This window comes from Pongo abelii, chromosome 5 (assembly GCF_028885655.2).
Source record: "Pongo abelii isolate AG06213 chromosome 5, NHGRI_mPonAbe1-v2.0_pri, whole genome shotgun sequence".
In the NCBI taxonomy this organism is placed as follows: Eukaryota; Metazoa; Chordata; class Mammalia; order Primates; family Hominidae; genus Pongo; species Pongo abelii.
Genome location: NC_071990.2, coordinates 41,614,725 through 41,627,481, shown reverse-complemented (window position 1 = coordinate 41,627,481; position 12,757 = coordinate 41,614,725). Strand labels below are relative to the sequence as shown.

General features: G+C 50.4%; 1 long non-coding RNA gene across 1 annotated transcript; it reads left to right on the top strand.

The window, feature by feature from the left end:
• Nucleotides 1–522: 522 nt before the first annotated feature.
• On the top strand, nt 523–7,205 carry LOC129059935 (uncharacterized). The gene is made up of 3 exons (XR_008526163.1): nt 523–578; nt 1,694–2,192; nt 6,884–7,205. It is a non-coding gene; the product is annotated as an uncharacterized LOC129059935 (long non-coding RNA).
• The last annotated feature ends 5,552 nt before the right edge of the window (nt 7,206–12,757 follow it).

Below are 12,757 nucleotides of genomic sequence, written 5' to 3'. Positions count from 1 at the left end.
ACATGAACCTATGGCCTTAGCCCTGGTTTCTGGTCCTGCTTTGCATTTTTCCCAGTAACCTTCGTCTGGTCTCTCCACCCAAATCTCCCTTCCTAAGCCGACCTCTATCTACCCTTTCTCCTCCATCAGGAAGCTTCTGGACTTTCCAGACTGCAGGGAAGGGCCTTGTTAGCACTTGGTGTCAACACACTCCAGCCACCATATGGGGAGGTGCCCCAGTGGTATTCACACTGGTGTTGGGCGTGTGCTTCTCCCCAGCTAGAATGCAAGCCCTGTGAGGACAGGGAGGGTGCCATATTCTTTATTTCAGGTCTCACCATGCTGGGCACACAGGAATGAGTACAAAGAAACAGGCTGACATGTTTCTGGAACTCATGCTCTTAGTAGACCACCGGGGAAGCAAGAAGCAAGATCTTCTAGGCTCCCGGGAGAACCTGGAGTCCTCAGCTCTGTGACTCAACACAGGGGCCCATGGGGCTTATTAGCACCCACCCATCTGTGACATCATAGTAGGGACAGGAGCCCTTGACAATATGTACTAAGTAGACTTTCATGAACTCAATGAGATACTACAAGAGGTGGGAAAAGTGTCCTCTCTCTTTCCAGTTACATCTGTCCTCTCTTCCCTCCCCTCACACGTCAGTTCCCAGCACAGACTGTGTAGAAGAGTGAGTCTGACTAGCTCTCCTACTTGAGGTGTGTGCTGGAAAAAAAGGATGTTGGAGAGCTCTGTTTTCCAGCCTGCAGAAATCAGACGTCTCCTTGCTCTTCAACCTCCCCTGCCTTCCCTGTAGACTCCTCTGGCTCCCTGATATTCCTAGCCATCATCTGCTCTTCTCTAGCTCTCAGTTTCCCCACTTCTCTTCTCATTTTATTTTTTTATTTTTATTTATTTATTTCTTGAGACAGAGTCTCACTCTGTCGCCCAGGCTGGAGTGCAATGGCGTGATCTCGGCTCATTGCAACCTCCACCTCCTGGGTTCAAGCAATTCTCCTGCCTCAACCTCCTGAGTAGTTGGGATTACAGGCATGTGCCACCACACCCAGCTAATTTTTGTAATTTTAGTAGAGACGGGGTTTCACCATGTTGGTCAGGCTGGTCTCAAACTTCTGACCTCAGGTGGTCTGCCCACCTGGGCCTCCCAAAGTGCTGGGATGACAAGTGTGAGCCACTGCGCCTGGCCTCTTTTTATTTTATTTTATTTATTTATTTATTTTGAAACGGAGTCTCGCTCTGTCACCAGGCTGGAGTGCAGTGGCAGGATTTCGGCTCACTGCAACCTCTGCCTCCTTGGTTCAAGTGATTCTCCTGCCCCAGCCTCTTGAGTAGCTGGGACAATTTACACGTGCCACCATGCCCAGCTAATTTTTGTATTTTTTGTAGAGACGGGGTTTCACCATGTTGGCCAGGATGGTCTTGATCTCTTGACCTTGTGATCCGCCTGCCTTGGCCTCCCAAAGTCCTTGGATTACAGGTGTGAGCCACTGCGCCCGGCCTCTCCTCTGTTTAGATAAAATAATGAGATGCTATGTTGTAGGATCTGTCTCTGAGTCCACATTGTGGGAGAAGAGACCATTCTTCAGAAAGATGCAGAGTGAGTGTGATATTGAAGCGGAAAGTGCTTCCCCTGCATCTCTTGTTTCTCTTCTTCTGAGTCCCTTGTCATCTGATCTGAATTTTCTTCCTTTTTAGGGAAGCCCCGCACCTCAAGGGATCGAGATGGGAGACTGAGGGAATCCTGGGGTCTCTGCCCTCTCCCTCACTGGGAAACAAGCTCTGTTTCTTCATGTGCTGGAGCCCTGCCTCTGTGGGTGCAGGCTGAGGACAAAGGCAGTGCTGCATCCCCTGATCCCCTGCCCCCTACAACCTCCTGCCCAGCCTCTCGGGTGCTCCTCAGCTTGTCGTCAGGGAGGAAGCAGCCATCTCCTCTGACGACTGACTTCAAGCCTCAACTCTTCCACAGCTCCTCAAAAGCCAAGGCTGAGGCCAAGTCCTAGCTGCTGCCTTGGGACAGATCAAGGGCCTCCTGCAATCTCATGCACAAGCTGGTACCCATGAGCATGTGGCCTAAGAGATTTATTGACCCACTCTCCAAGTCCTTGCCAGAGGAATCCTGCACACCTATATCCACAATGAAGGGAGCCATATCCCCAGCTGGGTAGCCATATCCCTAATGATATCACTTATAAAGGTGACAAGTCCTTCCTACTACTCTTATTTAAGTGAAAATATATTTAGTTAATTATGGTCTTTCTCTTGTGTCTACTGAAAGCATGGTAAGAGTCTGTTTTAACTGAGAATATTTTTTATCTCCTCATTCTACTCCCAGATGAGTTTTTCAGGGTCCTGTGGTCTTGATGGTCTTTCAACTATAGCTGCCTATAAACCCTGTACATAGGGGACACTATGACCCTTGGATCTTTTTCTATAATGTCCACGTTCCAGTGAGCCATAGAGCCAGATCCACTTGAATTCAATTTCCAAAAACAAACCTGCTGGGATTTTGATTGGAATTGTATTGAATCTATGCATTCGTTTTGAGAACTGACATCATTACAATATGAGCCTTCCCATTTGTGAACATGGTATAACCCTACATTTATTTAGGTCTTTAAGTTCCCTCAATAATGCTTTGAAGTTCAGTGTAGAGGTCTTGCACATTTTTCATTTGATTTATTCCTAGGCATTTGATGGGCTTTGCTGCTATTGTAAATTGTGTTTTTAGAAGGGATTTTCGTAAGCACTAGTGATTGGTAGTGTAGGAACGAGAGCCCCAGCAGTACCTGCCCTTCATCTTTAAAGAAATCCAAGCTTATGGAGATATAATTCATATTCCATACAATTCACCCATTTAAAGTATACAATTCAGTGGTTTTTAGAATATTCGTAGGTATGTGTAACCATCATCACTGTCAATTTTAAAACATTTTCATCACCTTAAAAAGTAACCTCATGCCCTTTAGCTATTACCCACCTATTGCATCTGTTACAGTCTGAATATGTCTCCCCTCTAAATTCATATGTTGAAATCCTAACTCTCAAGGTGATGGCATTAGGAGGTGGGGCCTTTTAGGAGGTGATTAGGTCATGATAGCAGAGTTCTTGTGAATGGGATTAGTGCCCTTATAAAAGAGGCCCAGAGAGTTACTTTACCTCTTCTAGCAAGTGAGGACACAGTGAGAAGTCTCCACCTGGAGAAAGTGGGCCCTCACCAGACACCAAATCTGCTGCTGCCTTGATGTTGGACTTCCCAGCCTCCAGAACTATGAGAAATAAATTTCTGCTGCCTATAAGCCACCCAGTCTGTGGTATTTTGTTACAGCAGCCCAAATGAACTAAGACAGCATTTAAAAAGAATAATTTCATTTTCTAATTTTTGTTGCTGTTATAGAGAAATATAATTTATCTTAATGCATCAATCTTGTATTAAAAAATCTTGTATTTAGGCTCGGCATGGTGGCTCATGCCTGCAATCCCAGCACTTTGGGAGGCCGAGGTGGGCAGACCACCTGAGGTCAGGAGTTCAAGGCCATCTTGGCCAACAAGGTGAAACCCCGTCTCTACAAAAATACAAAAATTAGCCAGGCATGATGGTGGGTGCATGTAATCCCAGCTACTCAGGAGACTGAGGTGGAGGAATTGCTTGAACCCCGGAGCCGGAGGTTGAAATGAGCTGAGATCACGCCATTGCACTCCAGCCTGGGCAATAGAGCAAGACTCTGTCTCAAAAACAAAAGCAAACAACAACAACAACAACAACAACAACAAAAATCTTATATTTAGTGACTTGGCTGAATTCACCATTAATTCTAGTAGTTTGCAGATTATTTTGAATTTTCTATGTATACAATCATATCATCTATGAATAATATTTCTCCTTTCCCTCTACCAATCCTTAAATCTTTTATTTCATTTTCTTGTCTTATTGTCCGGGCTAGGATATCTAATACAATGTTAAATAGAAGTGTTGATATTGGATATTGTATCTTCTCCTGATAGAAAGGAGGAAACTTTCACTATTTCATCATTAAGCATAATTATTGCTGTAGGAGTTTGTAGATAGTCTTTATCAGATTAAGGAAGTTCCCTCTAAGTGTACTATGTTTATCATGAATGGCTTACTAAGTTCAAATCCTGAATCTGACACTTATTAGTCATTCTACTTTAGGGAAGTCACTTGCCTTCTCTGAACTTCAGTTTCTCCATCTTAAACTGGGGATTTCTATCTTAAAAGTTCTTGTGAAACTGAGGACATTTATAAGGGACACCCAACCCATAGCAGGTGCTCAGTTAAATGCCTGGCATTACATTGTCTTATTTATCATTCTTCTCCCCCAGTATATATGCCCCATGAGGGTTTGCTTTGCCTCTGTTGTTCATTACTGTATCCCTAGTATTTAGAACAGTGCCTGAGATATAGAATTTGCTTCTGGAAAAAAATGTGATTAACCAATGTAAATTTCCTTCTTTCTGGAATACTATGGCTATTAGGCATGATTTTAGAACGAAGAATTATATTTACCCCTAGACAATCACATTGTTCTATTGAACACTTCCAAAGTTCGGTGCTGACTTTCCTTTTTGACTATTAACATGTGTCATATTTTCCCTTTCTAGATCATTTAATCCAGATTTGCAATCCCTTCTCCCCTAACTTTCTGTACGCCAAGAACAGAGCTCAAGGGTAGAGTCTCAGCATTCCCAGCTGCACTGCATGACAGTAGACAAGTCCCTTCCCCTTCTGAGCCTCTGGGAGAGGGTCAGATGCCTCCAACTTAGGAATTTCCTCCAATTGTGCTTCCAAGGCACATGCGATGCTGTGGCCTTGTAAATCTCCTGAGAACCTGCCTTGCTTTTTCCAAGTATCTCCTGAGAGCAGGAAATAAACCACCCCCCACGAATTCTGAAATCAGGGAGATGAATGAGGAGCTTGCAGCCTGAGGGATGAAGACCAAAACAGGGACTCCTCTGGTCACTTCCAATGCTACCTACCCTCAGTTCACATCAGAAATTCCAGAGCACATCTTTCTCCCCTCCTGTGGAATGTTCTCCCTTTGCCACTGAATCCCTTCTGTCCTCCATATCAAGGGTTCTTAACCTTGGCATCACTGGCATTTTGGGCTGGAAAATTTCTTTGTTGTGGAAGCTGCTCTGTGCATTATAGGATACACACTCACCCTAACTCATACTCACCATCCTCTTGTCGGAACTCTGAGCGGCCCAATCCAGACTTACCACCATACCAGGTGATAATAGTGGCTAACATTTACGGGCTCTACTCCTGTGAGAAGGTTCCATCTGTGAGAAAGTGGGTCCTCACCAGACACCAAATCTTCTGGTGTCTTGATGCTGGATTTTCCAGGCTCTAGAACTGTAAGAAATAAATTTCTGCTGCCTACAAGCCATCCAGTCTATGGTATTTTGTTACAGCAACCCAAATGAACTAAGACAGCATTTAAAATGAATAATTTCATTTTCTATTTTTTGTTGCTGTTATAGAGAAATATATTTATCTGGTGTAATCCTCACAGCATCCCCGTGAGTAAATACTAACATTTTCCTCTCCATACTCCAGATAAGGATACTGAGGCTCAGAGATGTGAAGTCACTTGTCCAAGATTACATAGATAGTAAGTGGTGGAGCTGAGATTTGTCCCCGGCTGTCAGGTTCACATGACACAGGCATAAACCACTCATTCTATTCCATTAGATATCTCCTCCGTGATTTCCTGGGTGTCTATCTGCCTCCCAAACTCGACTGCAAACCTTCAAAGGCAGGGACTAAAATATATTCATGGATACTTTACAGTGTTGAACACAGGGGAAGAGGGCCAAACACGATTTCATTGATTGATTTCCTGCTACTGTAGAGTTCGGAGCATTAGAATATGTGAGCGTATGAATGAGATTGAGGGCTAGGGAGAAGAAATGTCCAATTTCAGGCTTTAATAATTATAAATTCACAAAACACACTTAATATAGGTACCCATCTCAATGAATTTGCATAATCTGAACACACTTGTGTAACTACATCAAGAATCAGAAGACCACCATTGGCCCAGAAACCTCCTTCATAATCCCTTCTAGCCATGCCTTCTCTAAGTAACCGTGATTCTGCTTTCTAATAGCATACATAGATTTATTTTGCCTGTTTTTGTACTTTAAATAAATGGAACCATGGAGAATATACTTTTGGGTCTGATTTCTTTTTCTTTTCCTTCTTCTTTTTTCTTTTCTTTTCTTTCTTTCTTTTTCTTAAAGACAAGATCTCACTCTGTTGCTCAGGCTGGAATGCAGTGGTACCATGACAGTTCACTGCAGCCTCAACCTCCTGGGCTCAAGTGATCCTCCCATCTCAGCCTCCCCAGTGCCTGGGACTACAGGTGTTCTAATTTTTGTACTTTTTGTAGAGACAGGGTTTCACCATGTTGTCTAGGCTGGTCTCGAATTCCTGGGCTCAAGCGATCTGCCCGCCTCTGCCTCCCAAAGTGCTGGGATTATAGTTGTGAGCCACCGAGCCAGGCCAGGTCTAGTTTCTTTTGCTGAGCATGAGAGTCATCTATGTGGTTACATGTAGCATAGCTCATTCTTTCTCTTTTCTATATAGTATTCCAGCGTGTAACTATATCACAGCTAATTTCACAGCTAATGGACATTTGGTAGTTTGCAGTTTGGGGCTATTGTGAAGAGTACTGTGTAAACGTTTTTTTGTACATGTCCTTTGGTGAGCATAGGCCAGCATTTCTGTTGGGACAATGCCTGCCAGTGGAACTGCTGGGTCATAGGGTATGCATGCTTCAGTTTTAGTAGACACCATCAAAGTTTCTCAGTTTTTTTACTTGGAGACTTTTAAAGCCAACATTGATTTTTACCCCTCCTCAGGCTGCTTTTCTGAAGAGCAGTGGTATGGCCTCTCTGGAATCTTCCAGATGACCACATCTGGCAAGAACCTTCTTTACAGAAAAAATGATGTGAGAATAAAGGGAACGCATATATCTCAAGTCCAAGGCTTTCATTATGCACAAGGGGAAACAGAGGCTCAGAGACAAGAGCTGACTGGTCCAAGGTGGTGTGGTTCTACCTGGCCTAGAAGCCAAGCTTCTGGACTCCGGATCTTCATAATGCTTTTTTGAGTACCTGAAGAGAGATACTCATCGCAAAGACGATGGGGTGGAACTAGAGGCTGGTCGGACCCACCAGGATTGTAAGTGAAATATGAGGGTCCGGGGTGGGGGAGGTGGGGCTGGTGGCTGTCTTGTTCCCTATATTTTCCTTGAGTCTGGGCTAAAGCCAAGAAAAACACAAGCCTGGCTCCTCCTCCCACTAGGGGAAGTCAAAGTGAGGGGCTTTAAAATTAGAGTCTGGAAAATCTTCCACCTCACATCCTTCCCCCAGTCCAGGGAGAGGAGGGGGTGGTCTGTTGGCAGTAGGGACAGAGGTTCCAGGGTCTGGAAACAAGATGGGCTCTCCACTCAAGGGGCTCACAATCTTTGGTAAAACCAGACAGGCCTTGGACGTAGAGAAAAACCCCATTTATTGCGTTCTGAAATTCCATCCGCCAGGAACCTGGCGCGAGCCTTAAGCCAACCTCCAGCGGAAGAAGCTAATCCCGAGCCACTCCCAGCTCCAGCCTCGGTCTTTACCTAGTACCCCAGACCCAACCCTATTCTGTAGCCCTCAGATTTCCGCAGCCTGGCCTCCGCCTCGGCGTCCACGTTCGCCTTGCCTGAAAGTCGCGTTCCATTTTCAAAGAAGCGGTTTAAGCCGACAGGTCCCAAGGGGATAAAAGACATCTCACCACTCCGCCCTAACTTCCCTCATCTCACACCCCCTCCCCAGGCCTGGAGGCCCTCGCCAGGTAAATGAGACCTAGGAGCGAGATAAAAGAGGGGTTGCATTTCTTTGCAAACTCTTCTGGCTTCCCCCCCCCCCCACCCCGACCTCCCCCTCGTCCCTCCCCAACCAGCTGCCTTCCCGCCCCGGCTCCCGCTCCGGGCTGGGGCGCCAACTAAATCTGATCAAAATGCAATTGCCAAGTCGTTAAGGTATTTGAATTAAAAAAAAAAAAAAAAAACTCCCGAGAAAGAAAGTATTTGATGGCTAATAATCTCATTTCAATATAATGGGACCTTCTTCTGCAGAGAGCAAGACAGGTTAAGAGATATAATTATGACTTTGCAAACTCTCTCCCAAGCGCTTGAGACGCGCTGACAGGTCTGCGCGCGGCTGCGCCTGGCTCCGCTCGCTCCAAGGGGAGACGCTTTGTCTGCAGGGCCCGTTAAAGAGACACGGTCCCTTTTCCCCCCCTCGGCCTACACTGCAATTTAACTGTCAGCCGCATTCTCGCCCCGGGATCAGTGTCTGAGTCCCACGCGAGGGTGGGGGTTGGGGTGAAAGAGGGGGACCGGACTTGGAGGAGGGGGATAGGAGGATAGCGAGGGGCTGACCTGCCACTGTCCAGGGAACCCGGAGCTGGGCTTTCAAATCTGTTCCCTCGGGAACTCTTTGAGGTCCTGTCTACACAGCAGGGTCCAGGAGGGGCAGTGATGGGGAGCGAGGGGTTGGGAGTAGGGGAACGACTCAGGCAGCGCAGCTTTATCACCGTCTCCAAAGTGGCGCTTTTTGAAGGACCCAAGAGGAAAGGATTCCTTCCTGCCATAATTGCTGGGTTTCAGCTGGCAAAAAGGGACCGATTTAGGAAGCTGGGAAGAGATGGTGGCGGTGGTGTTCGTGTCTACTTTTTTTCTACTTTTAAAGAAAACTTCTTTAAAAAGAAAACTACAATGGGGGAAAAAAATCCCCATACGACGCCCGGGTAGGGAATCTTTGAAGAAAGTGGAATTCTCCCGAGCTTACATCTTGCCCCTTCACGAAAGTGCGAGAAGGGAATCTCTAATGCGGTGTATACGTGTGTGCCGCGGAAGGAGTCGAGGCCAGCGAGCGGCCCGGTACTGAATTGGTATTGATTGCAGCTCGGGTCGACAGACTGCGGGAAAGTCAGGGCCTGGAGCTCCAGAGGTGTTGGAGCCCCGGCAGCAGAAGAGTGCGCAGTGCCGCGGCGCAGAGGGACCCGGAGAGCGGGCTTGGAAGTCTAGGCAAGTGCGCACGGGTGTGAGCATCGCTCCAGGGAGAACGCTCGGCTCCCAATCCCGCGAAATAATTGGGAGCTGGAAAGCTCAGGCAGGGACGCAGGGAGACTGCACTTAAGCCGTCAGACAGGCTTATCCCGCGAAAAGGAGCTGGGAATAAAGAGGACAGGAAGCCCGCGGGGTCCGCGTCTTCGCCTGCCCCCGACTCTCTCGAAGCCAATCGGAACTTTACGCCTGGCACATCCTACCGCCTTCGGTGCGGCCCAGCGTTGCGATGCAGGAATTCGGAGGAAGCGGGTGCGCCACCGCCCCTCCCAACACTCTGGGCACCGAGGCTCGAGCACCCTCATCCCCAGTGGTGGCCTGGAGGACGCTGGCCACGTGGCCTAGAAGAGGGGTGAGGCCATGGAAAGTCCTGAGGCCCCTGCAACTGGCTAGGCGCCCCCCACCACCCCTCCCCCCGCCACGCGGCGTAGCTACCCCATCTCCAGTGGTGAGGCCCTCTTGCCGAGGTCCCAGGATTTCTTCGCCCTGCGCCCGGGACTGTTCATGACTCCTTCCCGCTTTGCGCACGCACGTGCAGCCACCGCGACTCTCTCGAGTCATTCGCGCAGCCGTACAAACGAGGGTGGCGCTGTCGCGTCCTGCGTGGACCGCGCGCCGGGCTGCGTTTCCTCGAAGTGAAGTTTGGACGCGAATGGGGTCAACTGCATCCGCCGGTCGGCTCACTCTGCTGGTCCCTGACGCAGGCTTCTCTGCCGCGGAAGATCCAGGGAAAACTAGCTCCCGCACCGGGAGCGAGGCTCGCCTGGTCTGTCCAGGTGGACACCCCCACTCAACATAAGCTACCCCTTCACCCTCTGTGGGCCCACGGTGGCCACACCGTGCCGGATCAGGTCATCAGGCCTTCCGCAGTGGCGCCCATAGTTGTCCCGGCCGCACCCTGCAGGGTGAGCAGGGGTCGTATCTGGAAGCAGCCCCCCACGCCCGATCCACTAGGGAATGGTTCGCTAAGGCAGGTTTCTGTCGTTCCCAGTGCATTTTTTTTTCTTGGTGTTGAGTGATCCCAGCGCGCGGTCGCCGCAGGGAAGCGTTGCTCGCAGGAGCCCGGTGGCCTCGAGGGCGCAGGAAGGCTGGGGATCCCAGGGTGGCGATTCCGGATGGGGCCGAGATCGCTGGGGGGAGGGGGCAGGAAGGGCGCCGAGGACCGCTGGCCGTGGTCCCGGCCCGGTGGGGGGCGCTGGGGATGGCGGGCGGAGGCCCAGCGCGCCGCCGGCGGGGTCAGGGGCGAAGGGGCAGGCGGAGGGCAGCGCGCGGGGAGCCGGCGCGGCGGGTCGGGTTACCGCGGCCAGACCCTGCCACCCGCAGCTCCGGCGCGGGGGCTGGGGCGGACTCCGGCCGTACCCCGCTGTTTGCATTTCTCTGGCAGGCGGCGGAGCTTGGGTTGAAAGGAATCGCCTTCATTTGGAACGTTGTTTATTTTTCTTAACTAGCTAGCGCCGACGGACGACCCCGCGAGCACGGCGGCCGGACCTGGCCGATCCAGCTCTAGGAAGGGGTCAGGACTGGGGGCGGCCAGGCGAGGTGGTGCTGCGAGCGCCCGCACTGGGAATGTGCCCCGGTCCCGCTGCGGCCGGGATGTGGGAAGGGTCGTGGCGGGCCCGAGGACTTTCTACCACGTAGGGAAACAGACTTTCTCCTGCCAGAGTTATCATACCTTAGCTTTGACCTTGCCTGAGCCGGGGCAGCGAAGTGGTTAAGCTCTTTGGGTTTCGTATTTGGTCGCCTTGGGTTTCAGTTTCTCCTCCTCGGTTTTTAGCTCCACGACCTTGGTCAAGTCACCTTTGTGACTCAGTTTCCTCGACTCTCAAATGGGTATAGCATGGTGCTTTGCTCCTTGAGTTGCTGTCAGGATTAGATGAGACAATGCACCCTAGCGCAGGAGATGGAACTTGCCAAGACTTAAGAGACGTCAATTCATTTTGTGGGGGCTGTGGCGCAGGATAGGTGGGGTGGGGGGTAGCCAGCAAGCGTGGGGTCCACAGAGAAGGGGCTTGAGCTGGAAACCCATGACTCCCAAGCTCTGGGGAAGGTGCGGGCTGGGGAGAGTTCTGAGCGTTTTGACACGAAATGAATAAAATGCAAATGATATTCAAAGCAAGATGCTAATGAGGATCTATTCTTTGAGCGTCCACAGCCCCGGCAGTGCCCATAATAGTGGCGGGGCTGGTGTGAACTCGAGGATGGGCAGAGCCCTGCAGTGTCTCGAGTGTGTGTGTGTGTGTGCGTGTGTGCGTGTCAGCGCGCGCCTCCTCCGGAATGTGCGTAGCCGGCTCCGGGTGTGCTCGCGCCGACATGAAAATGAGGTCAGGGAAGGTCGTTCCACTCTGCAGCATAAATCAAGGAGGAAAGGAGAATGGATGTGAGAGACAGTCCCCGGAGACCGCCCCGAGAGAGGCAGAGCGAGGGAAGAAGGAGGAGAGAAAAGTTCTGCGTAGAATAGGCGAGAAGCGGGCCCAGGCGCTCTCCCTCCCCGCGCTTCCTGCCCCGCTGGCTGAGCCGCGGCAACACCGAGTCCTTAAGCCCCATCCTCCTCCCCCATCTCCTAAACCTTTAACTCTTTTTTCTTTCTTTGCCCCCATATTTAAATGTTCCTCCTGTAAGCGCTCTTTGTGTCAACAGTGAAGCTCCTGCCCCCAGCCTCCCCGGGAACGTGTAAGTGCCCACGCGCACACGCCAGTCGCACGCGCAATCGCACACTTGTTACACGCGTGCTCAAGCCGGAGCTCGCGGGGGCGTCCTGCGGGGATCAGAATAAAATGTTCCAGAGAGGGCTGCTTTCCGCCATCCCCCTGCCCGGCTACTGCGGCCCCGGCGCGTGCTTTCTCCACGCAGTCCGCGTCTGTGGCCTCCCCAACACTCCGCTATCGTCGTCCCCGGGGCCCTTCCTGCTCTTCGCCCTCCGCCAGCCGCGCAGGGAACGCGCAGCTCCAAGCCGGTACTTCCCTGTGAGCTGTCCTGAGACTCCGCTGGGGATATCCGGAGGTTCCGGCTGCCCTAGGCCGGAACACAGGCACAAGTCCGGGGCGATCGCTCTCTGGGGAAGCAGGGCCAGCGTCCCAGAGCCCAGGGTGAGAGAGGGAGAGGGATGTCTCTCTATCTACCCAGCATCTTCAAGACACCAGGACACTAGGACCAGAGGGAAGGATGCGGGGAGCAAGGCTAGGGAACAGGAAGCAGTGCATAGAGGAGGCTGTCCCGTTTCTCTCTCTCTCTCTTTCTCTCTCTCTCTCTCTGTGTGTGTGTGTGTGTGTGTGTGTGTGTGGTGGTGGTGGTGGTTGCGGGGCGGGGGGGTTCCTGCTGCCTCTCTAAAAATGGGGAGAAAGCAATGAAGAGATGAGCTGCGCCTACGGTCTGTGCTCTGGGCCCAGATCAGACTTACCTGCTGCCTTATTCTTTTCACCACAATGAATAACAGCAACAAGATGATGCCGAATGCCACATAGTAAGCACAAAATAAGCGCACAATACATATTGAATTAAATTTACCAACAGCTGTCCCTATCACGATCTGAGTCTCCACAGTTTGTAGATTAATTAAGTCATTCACTCATTCCACAAATATTTAGCAAGTGCCTATTAAATGACTGAGCAACAGGAAGACAAG